Source organism: Triturus cristatus, chromosome 1_1, assembly GCF_964204655.1.
Source record: "Triturus cristatus chromosome 1_1, aTriCri1.1, whole genome shotgun sequence".
Taxonomy (NCBI): domain Eukaryota; kingdom Metazoa; phylum Chordata; class Amphibia; order Caudata; family Salamandridae; genus Triturus; species Triturus cristatus.
Window position 1 is genome coordinate 650,778,538 of NC_140579.1, and position 18,116 is coordinate 650,796,653.

Below are 18,116 nucleotides of genomic sequence, written 5' to 3' on the forward strand. Positions count from 1 at the left end.
TCAAATTGTGCCCCATCTCGTGGAGCATCGATTTCTTGCGGCTGGGGGGCGAAATGTGGAGATAAATGACGGATACATGCAGGATGATATGCTTGGCAGAGCCTCTCTACAGAGCGGCCATCTTGCGGCTCGGCCACACCCCCAAGAGCTGGTCCTTAAACATCTACAACCCGGAGGACTCTCCAAATGTTTTACAATTGAAAGAGCTCACCGTGTGCCGGGAGGCCGACCAAAGCCGGGTGCGCCCCCTAGACCGCTCCTTGCGCGGGTATTTAACTTCCGAGACCGTGATGTCATTCTTCAAACTGCGTGAGCGGCCCCGCCGCTGACCCTCAAGAACAGTAAGATCATGTTCTTTCTGGACTTTACTTTGCGAGTACAGAAACAGCGTTGTAGCTTCCTGGAGGTGAAACGGGCCCTCCGAGACCAAGAGGTTAAATATGCAATGATGTTCCCCGAGCTGAGAGTGGAAGTCAATGGGATATCGTGGTTTTTTACTCGGCCGGAGGATGCCTGGGACTGGCTGGAAGGTTGGCGCACAGTCGAAAATAAGGCGAAGAAAGGGTTCTCGGCTGCCGATGATGCTGAAGACTGGCGCCAGCAGAGATGCTCTCCTCCACATTCTGACTCCGACTCCCAGGGACACACTGGGGGGCGCTGATCTGGAGTCTGGTAAGATTATGTGGTGTTAAGCTGGGTTCCTAGAGGCCCTCTGAAATGTTTCCAAGCGTGGACACAAAGCCACGACCTCCTAACTGTGGGAACTCGGACAACAGCTTTGGTCGGGGGGCGGGGTAGGGGGATCCCGAAAGATATGTGCCGCAACCTGCCTTTGTTTCAGGGATTGACCCAGCGCTTGAATGGCTCGCTTAAGAGTTCGATTTGTATGATTTCTCATTATGTTTAGCTGTTTTACGGGTGTTATCTCCTTTAATGTGTCCACTGCTGCACGGGTCCTTGATCGAGGACACTGCAAGATGATTGTGGAGAGCCATATTGGGCCTCTGTGCTGTGTACTGTCTTGGGGATCGAGGGTCGGGCCGGGGGACAAAGCATTCTGATTGAATGTGGATGGATGGGGAGTGGGGTAGCTCACGTTCCCAGGAGTTGTTTATGGGTGGGCGACAGGCAATCTGCATGTTGGGGGTGGCGGGCGGTTCTAGTCCCGTTAAGCAGGGAGGCAGGTGAGTTCCTAAATGTATAGGCAAGTTTGGGTTTGATTTGTTGGGGATGTTGTAGTAACTGTTTTTTTGCAGCAGGACAAAATGACATCTTGTGTATGTACATCTTAGTTGGCGGCAATATCCAGGTCACTGCTGTTAAGTTTCAAGGCATTGTATTTCGCAGTGACGAACTAGGAGCCACTCTAGATGAGGCCGTGAAGGGTTTACTGAGCTACATATTTTACATGAATACCATTGCATCGCAATTAGAGGCCAATGGCGAATGGTCAGGGACTTAAACTTACTACAAGGAATGTCAACGGGTTAGGAGACAAAATTAAGAGAGGCATTGTATTACAGTACATCCATCACCAGGGGATTGATATAGTGTTGTTTCAAGAAACCCACTTGATAGGTAACTCCTGTAAGGCCCTCAATAGAAAGGGATACCGCATGGTGGCACACTCAGGTTTCACCAAAGGTTCCAGAGGGGTGGGGGTTCTCCTTCGTAAAGGCTGGCCCAATGTGGTTGAAAAAACCTGGACGGATCCACAGGGTAGGTATGCAGCTTGTTCGGGTATATGGGAGGGCAGAGTTCTTAACGTTCTCTCTGTGTATGCTCCACCGGGTCTGCAACGTTTGACGTTGACGGATGTAGGGGCACTATTAGTGAACTTACCTGTGGGTACTCTGGTTATGGGAGGTGACTTTAACCTGACGATGGATGGTCTGCTTGACCGATCCCCGCCCAGACGTGGCTCGGCACACTGGACACGACTCCGTGATTTCCCATGACACACACTTCACGTTTCAATCCGGGATGCAGTCAATCACGAATCGACTATTTGTTCACCCATGCACAACACATACACGAATTTACAGAATCTATGTGCCTCGCGCGTGGAGTTTCGGATCATTCTCCTGTTCTGGCGGTCCTCTGGGCGCAACGCACTACACAACCCGGTCCCATCATGATCCAGCCATGGGCACTGAAGGTTCCCCATATCAGGAAAACTCTGCGGAAAGATAATGACTATTACTTTGAGGAGAATACAGGGTCAGTTAAGTCAGCAATTACACTATGGGGTGCATACGGTGTGGTGATCAAGGGGAGGGCACTATCTATGATGGTGGGTCATGGGGCCGAGCGCAATCGGAGGGTGGTCGAATTGGAAACGGAGATCTTGGGCCCTGATCCTGATACCCAGCACCGTCTCAATATAAAAAGACAGGATTATAGGCAATTGCTCCTAGAGGACGCTAATAGACGTGCTCTGGCCACAAACCTGGTAAACCGGTGGAGTGGAGTGCACATCGTACCGGCCCATATCTATGATTACAGTTGAGCCCAAAATTCTAGCCAAGTTGTTGGCTACTCGTCTGCTTCCTTATCTCACCGACCTAGTTAACCTGGACCAGTCGGGATTCATGCCAGGTCGGTACACGGCGCGCAATCTGCGTCGAGTACATGGTGCACTGGGCCGTGTAGATATACGCTGGAGGAAGAGGTGATCCTCCTTGCGCTAGATGCAAAAATGGCATTCGACACCATAGCATGGGAGTATTTGTTTGCAGTTCTTGCCCGCATTGGGTTCGGACCCAAGTTCATTGGGTGGATCAAACTATTATACACACAACCCATGGCGCACGTTTCAGTGAACAATCATCTGTCGAGGCACGAGGCAAGGATGCCCGTTATCGCCGCTCCTTTTTGCCTTGGTTCTTGAACCCCTGGCGGTTTGGATAAGAGGGGACCCAGGCATTAGAGGTATTAAATGGACGTATGAACATGAAGACCGCATATCACTCTACGCGGATGATATTCTGCTCTATCTCGCCTCACCAGCACGCTCACTCTGCCGTGTATTACATATTTTCCATATATTTGGGGCGCACTCTGGGTATCAGATAAACTGGTCCAAATCCCAGATGTATTCTCTTTGGGGAGACCCCCCACAAAGTCCTCGGGGTATAATATTCCAGTGGCGTTCCAGGGTTTTCGATATCTAGGCATTTTTATAACAACTGATGCAGCATTATTTTATGAACAGAATCTACTGGGGCCACTACAGAGGTTTAGATCGGATGTCACGCATTGGAAGACGCTCCCCCTTACTCTTCTAGGACGTGCGTCTTTATTCAAAATGCTCGCCCTACCACGCTTTCTCTATGCCCTGCAAAATACTCCTAATCCTGTTCCTAACTCTTATTTTTTGCAGATAGAGGCAACAGTGAGGGACTTACTTTGGGAAAATAGGCCACCACGGATAGCCATGCACAAACTCACTATGGGATGGTACGATGGGGGTATTGGGTTGCCAGACATGCGCCTCTACTATCAGGCTTCGCAGCTAACGATCATCAATAAATGGGTGTTCGGGCGACATGACGATCCCAGCTTCCGCACCGACCATTGGCTAATGGGGAAGGGGGGCTACAGTAGAGAATTATACACAAACCACAGAAAACTACACCTGACTGGCCCAACGGCGCGTACAGTGGAGGTGTAGCATGGAGTGCAGCGGCGGATGGGTTGGCAAGGGTGCCTAACGAAGGCTACCCCTCTGTGGGAGCCAGACATTTTGGGATGACTCAGTACCTGTGCGGGATTTGATAAATGGGACATGTTCGGGATTTCCACTGTGGGTGATATGTGGATTAAGGGCAAGAAGGCATTGTTTGCGGATCTCCAAACTAAATACCAACTGGCACTGTCAGAGAGCTTCCGCTATCTTCAGATCTGCCATGCTATTGACTCTGCCCTCCCGAAAGATACCCCCCTTCCGGATTCCTCTCATCTTGAGGACAAACTATTGCTGGATCCTATGGATCGCAGGGCCATTTCTCTCACCTATAAGAAATTGATCAGTAACCGGATCGACCCAATGCGGAAACTATGGGCGAGTTGGGAGGTAGATCTGGGAGAAATGGCCGATGAGGACTAGATAGAGGCACTGGCCTCCCCTCGAGAGGTGGCCATCCCGATGCGTCTTCGGCTGGTCCAGCTTAAGATTCTCCATCGGGTAAATTTTGACGCCACTCTGTTATTCAGGTAAGGTAGAAGACCAGATGCACTCTGCCTCCGACATTGTAACCAGACCGGTACATTCATGCACATCCTATGGGACTGCCCTCACATTCAACGATACTGGAAAGATGTCACCCGACAATTAACCAGGGCTTGAACTGAAGCTGAACAATCGTGGGCCACTATGGGGTGGAGTATAGCGAAACGGAATATTGCTCAGAAGTGGGGGGTGGACACTATACCACATTTACGGGACTGGGCAAAAGATATGGATCATGCCATGATTGCCGAAAAAAAAGTGAATAAAGGGAGAGGATGTCCACGTAAATGGGTTCACAAGTGGGGACGATGGAATAAATACAGGGGGGAGATCTGCATTTTTCCTACGGTGGAATTGAGGAGGGAGAGACTCCTGGTGTTGGAGGGGGAAGATGAGGAGATGATGGCACATTCTTAGGGCAACTAAGGATGAGGTGAGGCGGCGGGGTTTCCTGACCCGGGGACACAGTTGCAACCCTCATAGTAACTGTTACGCTGTTAATAGAGTGTACTCCTATGTGCTCCTGACTGATTGTAGGTTGAAATGTAATGCTGTAATCTTATACGCCTCTGCCAAGGATGTCAATATATTGTCAACATTGCTGCAGTTTGTTTCTAATAAAAACTGTTAAATAATAATAAAAAAAAGTTAGGGAGGAGGTTCGTACCAGGGGTATTTGACAGGAGGGGCACGACTTCAGCACCAACTTCAACTGAAGGTTGCTGTGTGGAAGGTAGCCTTCACATTGCGACACACGGTGTAGGAAAGTAGGGTCTGTTTTCATGGTTACCCCCACTCTTTGCTGGTGTCAGTCTGGTTTTTTTGACCAGTCTGACTGGGATCCTGCTAATCAGGACCCTAGTCACTGTGCTTTCTCCCTAAATTTGACATGGTAAGTACTTGGGTACCTCTACAATTGGCTACTGGTCTACCCTTGTAAGTCCCTAGTATATCGTACTACGGTAACCAGGGCACAGATACACCAGGGGTCTCCCATGGGCTGCAGCATGTATTGTGCTACCCATGAGACACCACTCAAACACTGACTACATGCCTGCCATTGCAGCCAGTGTGAGTTGGTGCTTGCACCTTCCACGACAGATAGTTTTCTTATATCTGCGGTCACTACAATTAAAACATATAAGTCACCCCTCTAGCAGGCCTTTCAGGCCTGAAGGCAGGGTGCTTGGGTATAAGTGTGAGGATGCCCCTGCCTGAGAAGGACACCCCTACAAACTCCAGGGTCGATTCCCCAGGCTTTGTAAGTGTGGTCAGCCATTTTAATAGATATAATGGAAATCATTCATGACGAGATGTCTAACTATATAGTGGCAGAACCAAACCCGGTCATATTCAGTATCAAAAATGTTGGAATTATTCACCGATTCCAGTGTTGGAAGTATGAATCCATGTACTGGGAGGCTCCTTTTGGGCACCCCCTGTACTCCCAGTTACAGCATTTCAGGGTCTGACAGCAAGCTACTGCTACTGCCAACCACAGACACAATTCTGCCCTCCTGCTGCTGAGCTGAGTTCGAGCAGGGGAAGGTAGAACAACACATTTCCTGTCACAGAGAGGTGTGACCACCTCCCAGACAGAACTTAGTGTATTGGGCTGTGGTGGGGTCCTTGCCAGCGCCACCAGACTGCTATGATGAGCACATTTAGTGCCCTCCTTGCATACTCCAGTTTGAGCCAGTTCAGGGAGCCCTTGGATCCCGCTCTGGCACAAAACTTGACAAAGGACATTGGAGTATCCTCCCCTCTGTCCAACCCCTCCTCTAGGAGGGACCCAAGAGTCGTTCAAACCCTTTCCTTAAGGTATATAAGGACTTACCTGTGGATGGGTCTTCAGATTCATCATCGGACCATATTCAACCCCAAAACTACATCGCTTTTCGGGCGTCTGGACACTTGGACTTCGACTGGAACCGAGACTGCACCAATAAAGATTTCTGCTGCTCCTGTTCTCGCTGTTCTTCAAGTGTTCTTTGTCGTCAGTGTGTGCTTCATCCAGGTTCTTCAACAGACCTGTGGGCATCAAGGACACCTGAAGAAATCTCCCTTGGAGTGAAGGAGTCACACCCCTGCATCTGCAGGCCCGCTACGAAGCTGGCCGGTGTGCTGCTCCTGTCGTCCTATGGACTTCTCGAGGCCCAGCAACACAAGTAGTGTTTCTGCAACTCCCTCGAGGAACTGCTGGGACCGAACCACTTTGCACAGTGTCGACTTGCCATTGCCATGGCTTGTTGGCTCTGCACTCCAGGGATCTTCAGGCTATAAGAAGCTCCTGCCTCCAGCATCTCTTCCTGCCAAGAACAGCATCCTGACCGCATCGTCTGCACCGTAGGCCTTCATCTTTGGTGAGCTTCTCGAGGTCCTCTTGCAACTTCTGTTCCTATGGGTCCTCTTGAGGGTCTTCTTCCGCTCCAGTGGGCTTCCCTGCTTGCTCAGGGCCTGCTCTGACTCTCCTGCTCGTGGTGAGTCCCTTGGATCTTTCTGTTCTCAAAGTTACTCCTTCTTTGCTTTCCACGCCTGTTGCAGCTGCCAAGGTTTGTTGGAGCTCCCGCCAGACACTGACCCCCGTGGTTTTCAACTCCTGATGTGAGATAGCGTGCATACGCCTCCTGGTCTTGCACAGCATCACCTGGTCCCCACAGCTGCAGCTACAAGGTCACAGTTAGCTCTCCTGAATCATCCGACATCGGTGCACACTGCTCTTCCGTACCTCCTGGTCACCTTTGAATGGCAAACACTCTGTCTCCTCTGCTTGCAGGTTTTCTTCTTCTAGAATCCACCCTTGGATTCCACCGGAGTCTGACACAGTCTTCTCCAGTGGCATCTTTCCTAAAGTCCAACTTCGTGGTCTACTGTGGTTTCCGACATCACTTCACACCTATGTACCCAACTTCCCCGGTGTATGTATCCTGGTTCCTGGGGTATCCACAGGTTGGGTGAGTCTCCAACCTTCTGTCTTCCACAGGGCTTCTTCAGGATCCACTGGGAAGGGTCCTTCTTTTCCAAAACTGCAACCACGACTTTGACATTGACTTCTATTGGACACGCAGCAGTGTTTCCACTCTGCACACAGCCTCCGCGGAGTTCCTGGATACTTACCTTGGGTGGTTCCTTGTGTCCCCAACTCCTCTAAGTCCCCTGGTCCAAGTCCAGACTTTGGTCGCAGTTTTCATTCCACGTTTTTAGTATATGGTTTGGTCTACCCCTGGAGACCACTGTATTTTGTGCTACTACCTTTTTTGCAATTGAAGAATTGTGTATTTGTGTTGATATCTCCGGGTAGGAGATATACCAATGTGTTAGTGAGTGTCGTATAATAAATAGAAGTATTTTTATAAACACACTGTGTAGTTCTTTTTCCTTTAACCTACATCACATGATTAGACTGGTAAAACATGCTGCTTAACACTCCTTCAAGGTAAGCCTGAGGGCTGTTCTCCACAGCTACCACTCTGAGAGCTGTCTATGGTTATCAAAGATCATTAAAATCACCATGAGGATTGCCTGGATTAGTGCAAGGTGCATCACCTAATATGAATGTGCATGATATACTACGCAAGCCTCCTATATCAATACAATACACACAAATACTTCAAAACCAATAAGGTAAGTTGCACAAAATGCAGTGATCTCCAAGGGTGAGACCAAACTCACCACTGCAGCCACCGAAGCTGGGGTCTTCATTAACTTTATGCCCTCTTCCCAGATATAGTCAATAATAGGCATGAGACTGACGGTCTTACGAAAGGGTTCCGTCAAGTGATAAATAGAAAACAGTCTGTTCGCTTTGTGGGCATTGGTAGATCAAATCTTTTTGCGGCCCTCTAAAGGAGGTTATTAAAGCCTCCAAAATCTTTTAGAGGAGAATCAACTGGGGGCGGGCTGGAGATGACGGGGTTGGTAACATGTAGTCGTCCCACTCAGCATGTGTATCACGGAGCTCACCCTCTTCTCTATCATCCTCTGATCATGTGGGATCCTGGAGGAGAAATGTCAGTGGGGTCTGCCATGGTAGTGAAACCATTGCCTCCTGTTGCTGCTGATGATATTGTGCTGGTGGGCATAATTAGAAAACAAGTTACTTACCTGTAACTTTGGTTCTCCAGTATTGTTAACTTTCATAGATTCCCATAGCTTGTATCATTCCCCGTCGTCGGAATAGGAGTCTCGGTAAATAAAAAAATAACATAGTAGTAGGTACAAAAAAGAAGAAAAGGCCTAGGCCTCATCTCATTTTGTAGCATATCCACCTCATTTTGTAAAAGAGACCAAAAGAATGCAACAACCAATCAGAATAGCCTCACCGCACAGAACCTTCCTGAGAAAACCTCAGAGCCTCCGATTTTCGTAGCCATTGTGTAACAGTATAACAAAACATGCTGAAGCCTGAGCTTTCCCAGGGGAGGAGGGTGGGCGCATGGGAACCTATGAAAGTTACCAATACTGGAGAACCAAAGTTACAGGTAAGTAACTTGTTTTCTTACTCCAGTATTGGAACTTTCATAAATTCATAAATTCCCATTGCTTGTATCAGAGTAGCTAGTAGTCAGAAGCACATTTTGCTCTCTCCTCATTGCGATTCCCACTTCTCACTCCCTTTTTTTTTTAATGCATCATGCAAAATAACATTAAGAACAGTGCAACAACATTTAAGAATAAAAGTAAATATACATATAATTCCAAAACCAAAATGTGCCAATAACAAGAAAGAAAGGAAGGAGGGAAGAAAGGAAAGCTCACCACTCAATGGAAGAGGTTCCGCAGGACTGCCTGGCCTACAGCGGTGTCTTCCTGTCGAGGCCTCCAGGCAGTAATGTCTTGTGAAGGTGTGCGAGCTGCTCCAAGTTGCAGCCCTACAGATATCTTTGATCTGGACCCCAGGAAAGAAGGCCGTAGAAGAAGCCATGGACCATGTAGAATGTGCTCGGACTCTACTCTCCAGGGGTTTGCCCGCTGCTGAATGACAAAAACTTATGGCACTGGCCACCCACCGAGCAATCCCCTGCTTGGACAGGGGCAAGCCCTTGCAGGGAGCGCTAAATGAAACAAACAGTTGAGAAGATTTTCGGAATTCTTTAGTACGGTCCAGATAGGACTTCAAACATCTCTGCACATCCAGTGAGTGGAGTGCTCTTTCTGCAGGCGTAGAGGGCTGAGGAAAGAAAGCCTTAAGAATCACCGGCTCATTTAAATGAAAGTCCGAAGGCACCTTAGGTATGAACCTTGGGTTAGTCCTTTGGATCACTGTATTTTTCTAGAATTGTATAAAGGGTTCCTGGATTGTCAGAGCCTGTAATTCACCCATTCTTCTTGCAGAAGTGAGAGCTAGGAGAAGCGCCACCTTCCAAGAAAGGAATTTCAAATCTGCTCGATAAATCGGCTCAAACGGGTGCTTCATCAGCTGGGTGAGAACCAAATTCAAATGCCACATAGGAGGCGGAGGACTCACTGGAGGAAAGACTCTAAAGAGGCCTTTGAGGAACTGCTTGACAATCCTGGCTGACCAAAGAGAAGGTCCAGATGCAGTGCGTCTATAGCGAGAAACTGCCGCCAAATGAACCTTTATGGATGAATGAGCCAGCCCCGTTTTAGCCAAAGACATGAAATATGGAAGAACTTGGTGAGGTTGAGATGAAAAAGGGTCGAAACCCTTCTGCTGACACCAGATGCAGAATCTCTTCCATTTTAAACGGTATGTCTTATTAGTAGAAGGAGCTCTGGCCTGAGAGTGCACCTCCTTAATCTCCTCTGAGAGATCTAGCCCAAGAAACTCTCGCTACTCTGGAGCCATGCTGACAGGTGTAAGGAGCGAGGGTCCGGATGCCAGATCTGGCCCTGGGAAATTGTGAGAAGGTCTGAGACCATCCGTTGGAGCCGTGGAGGGACCAGGGAGAGGAGATGAAGTTCCGTGAACCAGAACTGCCTCGGCCAAGCTGGAGCTATTAAGACCATCTTGCACGGTTCCGTTTTGATCTTCCTGAGTACTCTGGGTATCAACGGAATGGGGGAAAAGCGTATACAAATGCGCCTGACCAGGCTATCGAAAGCACATTCCCCAGAGATCCGTGATGGTGTAGTTGCTGGAGTGAAACTGGTTTTTTTTGTTCTCCGGGGTGGCAAAGAGGTCTATTGAAGGTCTGCCCCACCGGTGAAAAATTTCCTGCAAGACAGTCTGGTTCAGTTCCCATTCCTGGCTGACTGACGACAGCCTGCTGAGCATGTCCGCCTTTTCGTTTAGTATTCCTGGAAGATGTTCTGCCTTCAGTGATATCCTGTGAAGGATAGCCCACTTCCAAATCTTCTGGGCTTCCTGTGACAACAGAAGAGATCTGGTACCCCCTTCTTTGTTTATGTAGTGCATGGCTGTGGTGTTGTCCGTGCGGACGAGAACCGTCGATCCCTGCAGCCGTGGAAGAAAAGCCCGTAGAGCCAGGCGAATCGCCCTGAGGTCCAGGAGATTGATATGAAGAAGGTGGTGCTGTGGCAACCATTGTCTGCTTACATGTAAATCCTGTAGCACCGCGCCCCAGCATTCCAGCGAGGCATCTGTAGTTACAACCTGAGGAGCTGGATCGATTACGAAGGATAGACCTTGGGATATATTCTGCTCCTTCGTCCACCACAAGGCAGCTTTTTTCATAGCCGGAGTGATCAGCACCTTGTCGTCGAAGGATTCGTCCACTTGTCGCCATTGTAGGTCGAGCTGCTCCTGAAGTGAACGCATCCGCAACCTGCAGTGAGGTATTAAAGGAATGCAAGAGGAAATTGTTCCTAGCAGGGATTTGTAATGGCGAACTGAAAGATACTTTCTTCTTCTCAACAGATGAGCCATAGACATCAGTTTCTCTTGCCTTTCGAGGGATGGAGAAGCCTTGTTGAGAGACGTGTCCAGAATGGCTCCTAGGAATCGCGCTTCCTTGGACGGACAGAGATGACTTCATCCTGTTGAGAATCAGGCCCAGATTACTGAACAGACGCGTACATGCATCGACTGTTTCTTCCGCTGTCTGTCTGGACGGGGCCTTCAGCAACCAATCGTCCAGGTAGGGAAAGATTTGAAAATGCTGCTTCCTGAGGAAGGCTGCCATTGACGCTAGCACCTTGGTAAAGATCCTTGGAGCAGACCGAAGTACAAAAGGTAGAACCATGAACTGAAAGTGGCTCTTGCCTACTGTAAACCGTAGAAACCTCTTGTGTTGGCTGGATGAATGGGTATGTGAAAATAGGCATCCTCGAGATAGAGAGTGGCCATAAAATCCCCAGGGTTGAGTAGACGTAAAATGTCCTGGAGAGACACCATCCGAAAGGATTGTTTTATGAGATAGGTGTTTAGCTCCCTGAGATCTAAAATGGGGCGCCACTTCTCCGGCGTCTTCTTGATCAGAAAAACTCTGGAGTAGAAACCCTCACCCTTCTGAGAAAAAGGGCCCAGCTCTACAGCCCCTTTGAGGAGCATCTGATGAACTTCGAGCCGCAGAAGACGCAGATGTTTCGAAGGCATGGCGGCAGGGGGCTTGGAAGGTGGAAGATGTACAAATTCCAGCGTATGGCCACATTGAATGTAGGGCTCGACAAATCTTAAAAATCTTACTTGACCTGCAAGTCTAGTGACTAGAATTTTCTACTCGACCGAACATCAATGCACTTGACCCACAAATTGGTTGCATACAAATTTTCTATAAAACATTTGCAGCGCCGTTGATCTATGACCATTAAGACATGATCGAATTTTTTAGCCTCATTACTATTCTCACTGAAATGTTTTTAAAGTTCCGAGCACGGCCTAAGATAAACACTCTCAGCAGTACTCGGGTACACTACTGTACATTAAACATACTAGAGCGTGGCCCCGGATGAATACTCTTAGCGTTACTCAGGTTCAACGCTGTACCTTAACATACTAGATTACGGCCCCGGCGACTCAACATCCTGTCATTCTGGGCAAATCACTTAATCTCCCCGTGCCTAACAAAAATGAGTGTGTCCTTGTGTACCATAACTGGTGCTCATGTTAAGCACTCCAATACCTTCGGGTCGAGTAAGCGCTATATAAATCTGCAAAAAAAGACACTCTTAGCAGTACTCGGGTACACCGCTGTACCTTAAACATATTAGAGTACGGCCCCACATAAACACATGCTCAAGGGTCCTGTGACCTCAGTGACAGTCACTGTCACTCTATAGTGTGCTGCTTCATAGGCCTGCCTTCAAGACTGGAGGTGAACTTCAGAATTAATTGTGGTGTACAGGCCTTCAAGGTTAACCTACACTTGCCACTGCTAGGGTCCACCTGCTGGTGTTAAGACACCAGGGCTTTTAAGATCTTGTGGGGCCTTCTAAGGTTTAGCATGGGAATGTGCTCCCTCAAGAAGAGTGGTCTGGTGGACTGGTCATGAAGACTGAACCTGGTTCCCCAGTTCCAAATTCAGCAGCTCTGACCATAGTGCCACATCCTCTCCTCTATTGAACACCATACTGCCCCATTGAGAGAAACTTGCACTGCACTGACCCGCTATAAACACCTGGATGCGACTCAATTCAAATTACACACTAATTAAGAGCAATATGCTGCCTAAAAAAAAATTAACAACATCCTAGAAAAAGCAAACACTCAGAGAATGCAATATTAAGTAAAGCATGTGAAATGTAACTAGGAACAACATGGTTACCTTTTTCTTTTTACACTCATTATTCAGAAATTAGAGTTTGCTTTGGCCTGAAAAGTTAAGTCCATGACTACAGGGTCCAGAAGGGACCCGTTTCAATGCCCATTGCTTATATCCTTACAAAACGTAAGCAGTGTGGTTTAAAAAGACCACGTTTGTGAATACAGAGCCACAGTATGCATTTTGTTTTCCAATTCACCCATCAAGCAGGTATTTCAGTACCTCCAGGAATAGTGCACTTTCCCACCCAGGAAAAACAATGTTGTTCAAAGAGCTAGGAGAAAACGAAAGTAGCGCTTCACTGGCAAACACTGTAAAGTGGTGCTAATGTGTTTAGGGGTGAATAACTCAATCTGGATTATCTGGCCACCTTACAACCACTCTGTCTTGCTTTAGTTAGTTAGTTTTTTTTTCATATTTTGAATGTTTTATTTCTCTCCACCCCGAGGCTGCACTTGAAATTGAAAAATGTCGGAAAAAGCCGACGTATCCAGCAAGTGTTCTTCTTTTTTGGATCCATTTCACAAGGGAGCAAATAAACGAAAGGAGGAAAGAGAAGATAATACGCGTTTCTTGAAGTCTCGGTTTTACTAAATGAGCATGAGGCGACAGTAAGAGAGGGAAGAGAGAGAGGGAACAAAAAGGGGGTAGGGGGCAGCTGCCAGTGGCAGGGGAACTAGACAATGTCTTTGTCTTCTTTCGGCACGAAGGAAAAGACAGAGTCCTTTTCCTTCTCTGCCCGTTTCGCCCGTACTGATATCACTTAGCAGGTTAATGTGTGTAGGTATTCGGCCGGCTGGCTGGGAATGAAGAGCTCACTCGCTAGGCCAGTCAAGTAGGCCTGAAAACTGTCTCGCCCTGAAAGAAATTGACTTGCATTTGCGAGTGGTCGAGTACATTTTTCGAGCCCTGGAATGATGTTGAGTACCCAACGGTCTGATGTTCTCCGTCGCCAGTTGTGGAGGTATTGAGATACCCTGCCCCCCACAGATGTTATCGTGGAGGGGGGTACAGCAGGAAGAGCCAGTACGTCGCTATTGTCGTTTAGAGGTGTCACGCCCCTGGCGATTCTGTTTCCCTCTAGAGTTAGACCTAGAGAACGAATAGGTCTGGCCTTGTCTTTAATAGTAAGATGGCCGAAAAGACTGAGGCGCTGAATTATAAGAAGGATACTGTTGCTGTTGGTATGAACCCCTGTAGGTCGTAGTACTCCTTCCTCTGGCTCAACGGAAAGGAACCTTCCGATATTGTAGGGTTCCTAAGGATCTTGCTGTCTCCCTATCCTTCTTGATGTTTTGGAGGGCATCATCAATATGTTTACCAAATAATGCCTCCCCATCAAACGGAAGGTCCAGGCTTTTGTTCTGGACCTCCGGCCGGAACCATGTCGCCCTCAGCCAGCCTTGGCGACGAAGAACAGCTGCGCCTGCAAGCGAACGGAAAGCCGTCGTGGCAATGTCCATTGCGCAGTCAATAATCTCAGCTGATGTGACCTCTCCCTCCTGCAAGATTTTCTTTGCTTCCACCTTGGACTCCTGAGGCAGCTGGTCTAGATATGGTGAGAGGTCACACCACATCTGACGATCATATCTGCAAAGTATTGCCAACGCATTCGCCTCTCTAATCAAAAGACTTGCCATCGAGGAAAAGCTTTTCCCAGCATTATGTAGGCGTCTGCCTTCCTTATCCGGAGGAGTAGCAAGAGGCGCAGATGGATTACGTGATTTTTTCTGAGCCACCTGAGATATCACTGAATCCGGCTTTGGTTGACCTGTCAAGGATGCTGGACTGTCTTCAGGGGACTTGTATTTTTTCTTCAGACGCGGCAAGACTGGAATGACAGTAGCCGGATTCTTCATTGCCTTAAGACCTTCATCCCAGACATGGCTGACAATAGGAATGGAACGGACCGTCTTCCTATAAGGTTCTTTGAAATCATAAAGAAAACATTCAGTTTGAACTGAAGGCATGGGAAGTTTAAATCTGCTTGAAGCTCTTTCCATCAATTTATGAAACCCTCCAATGTCTGCCGGGGGAGAATCAGCTTTATCTGGTGTTGGAGAATCTGGGTCAGGTACAACATAATCATCCCACTCAGTACCCTGGCCGGCCTGGTGATATCGCCCTGATCCTCGTCCGAGGAATAAATCTGCACCTCTGGAACCACCAGAGGTATGACTGGACTGGTTAATTGAGGCTGTGAAATCATCTGGGACAATGGTCTTGGCGAAGACACAGAATGAGCTGGCGGAGCAGAAACAGTCTGTGTCAAAGGAAGTGGAGGAGGAGGTGGCTGGGAGAATCTCCTCCTATAGTCCAGCAACATGTCTTGAAGATCCGTCAAGAGGGAAGAAGGTACAGAAACCATCTCCTGTCTAGTGTCATCCTGACGTTGAAAAAAAGGGTGATGATATGAGTGCCCATGAAGGTATTCACCTTCAGGATCAGTGTCCTGGCACTTGACTAGAAGCTGTGAGGGGCTATTGGCATACCCAAAAGAATCATCCTCACCCTCAGAATCGTCTTTCTCCGCCAGCAACAGCGTGGGTTGCAGAGGGGTAACGCTTCTTGGAGAAGTCATATCCGGTATGATTCTCGTCAAAGAAATAGTGATTTTCTCCGTTGACAAAGACGTCGGCGGCGGTACCGTCGACCGTGGAGAAGAAAGAGAAATCGTCGTCGACGACCTCGACGTGCAGATTGTCGACGATGAGATGGGCGTCGACGAGACCGTTGACACTCCCGCTGTCGTCGTCGTCACCGTCGTTGTTGTTAAAGCTCTTGTCAACGTCATCGTCGTTGTAGCTATCGTCGTCGACGTTGAAAGTATTGTCATCGTCGTCGACGAGCCCGTCGACACTAGCATCGACGGATGGAGACTTGAAGGCACCGTCGATGGTGGAACTGCTTTAACCTGCACCTTTGAAACCTTTGTCGACGGAGTCTTTCGCAGCGTCGTCGACGATTGACCATTCTTGTCAGACTTCTCAGATGACAGAGAAGAAGGCTTTTTAAAAGGTTTATCAGACTTTGCCACTGCTCCTGCTGAAGATAGTCCTTCCCTCTCCTTTGCACCATGGTGAGGAGATTTGCTAGGACTCCGGCTCTCAGACTCACGGGGGGTCTTTTTTGAGGCCTTTGCGTGACAGTCTGTAGATGGTGAAGGGGAAGCCCTACCCCTCTTCACTGACCTTCTGGACGAAGTGGCAGATGATGAATCTTCGCTGTCGCTTGACAGTGTTTCCTTTCTCGACTTCAGCTTGTGGAGCCAGCTGAGAAGGCGACCCTCACGGTCCCGGAAAGTCTTTGTGGAAAAGGTGCGTCAGATCTCGCAGTCCGGTGCCTTGTGGTCCGGATACAGGCAGTAGATGCAGTCTTTATGCCTGTCCTCCACATACAACCTTTTCTTGCCACAGGTGGAACAAGCCTTAAAAAGGGCTTTTTTATCTTTGTCAGACATTCCAAAAGAAATATCAAACAATTCAGAAGAAAAAACTGCTGAAAAAACAGTAGAATAGAGTTGAAGTGAGCAGAGCTCAAAGGAGATTCCCGAAGCTCAACGAGCAGTAGAAAATCTCAGGCTCGGAGGTTCTCTCAAGAAGGTTCTGTGGGGTGAGGCTATTCTGATTGGTTGTTGCATTATTTTGGTCTATTTTACAAAATGAGGTGGATATGCTACAAAATGAGATGAGGCCTAGGCCTTTTCTTCTTTTTTGTACCTACTACTATGTTATTTTTTTATTTACCGAGTCTCCCATTCCGACGACGGGGAATGATACAAGCTATGAGAATCTATGAAAGTTACAATACTGGAGTAACCTTGCTTATTGTACTCCTCTTCATCGTCCTCTGATTGATATTTGATGTGTAACTCGCATGGGCTGTGAGCTATGCTAAAGGGCCCATCCTCATCCAAGTCATCATCATCTAAAATATGAGCTGGCAGTAACAGTGACACTTTGCTTGGAGAAGTATGTGCAGGAGTGATTTGCTATGCTTTCATAATTTTCTCGGAGTTGTTGACGAGGTTGTCGTCGAAGCTGTACACAGAGATTTTACCGATGACGCTGGAGAAACTGCTTTTTTCTTTGACGGTGGAGACTTCGTCGATGGTGGTGACTTCGTCGACGGTGTTGTCTTCGTCTACGGGGGCAACACCATTGACGGGATTGTCTTTGCTGAAGTGAGGACGATCTTCATTGTCAATGGAATTGGGACTTGGCTTGTCGACGATGAGTTCATCGCCGAGAAGGATGAGGCTCAAAAAATTGAAGAACGGTGCACCAGAATGAAGTTGAGAGAGATATCCGGATGTATTCCAAAATATATATTCATTTATTAATGTTTCTTAAAATTAGGATTTGAACATCAGCCAACGCGTTTCATTCCAAAAGGAACTTCGTCAGGGCAAAATTCATATGATACATTCAGCGTACCACTGGGTTCCAGTTACGTCAATTCTAGTAGAAACCAAGTCCTTCGTATTTCACCATCAAAGCCTCATCAAAATATAAGGTGGCTCAAGTATTCAGTAATTGTAAAAAGTCCTCATCAATGTCGACGTACGTACGTAATTCCCCGTAGTGTAAATGGATGAGGCTGTCGATAAGGTGGAGACGGTGGCTAAAGATGAGGCAGTGGTCTTCATCGTTGATGGTGTCGACGACTATTTTGTTTCACACTCGTCGATGATCTCTCTATCGACTGTATAGAAGACAGCTTTTTAAAAGTGTGGATAACCTGAGGAGGAGGTATAGGAGGCTTTGATTTCGATTTTGAACGTGTTTCAAAGGAGAAAGATGATGTTTTATTCTCCTTTCGTTTTAGGGGAAGTCTCATATTGAGGAGGTGATTTGGTTGGACTGCGTTCCTTGTGACAGCCCCGAGAGGAAGTATTAGATATTTTTTTTCTGATCTTATAGAAGATGAAGATTCCTCAATATCCCTTTCGGACACAGCATCTTTGCTGGTGTTCAGCTTTTGGAGCCATAACAAGTGTTATGTATTAATGAGGTAACCCGATAGACCACTGGACCCGGGTAAATTGTGGTACATAAGATAAAGACACAGTGGAGAGCATTCACAATACATCAGGGAACAAAAAATGATCTAAGTAGACAAAGTATGACAACACCAAATAACTCATTCAAAAATTATTGTGATTTAATTATATCACATGGATTGACAGTAAATCAAAACTA

The 18,116-nt window shown here is 47.6% G+C and overlaps 1 protein-coding gene across 5 annotated transcripts in view; it reads right to left on the minus strand.

Moving 5' to 3' along the window:
* The window catches only part of MEIOC (meiosis specific with coiled-coil domain), a 1,471,177-nt gene that overhangs the window by 104,836 nt on the left and 1,348,225 nt on the right, over window positions 1-18,116 (minus strand). The gene's annotated exons all lie outside the window — the stretch shown is intronic.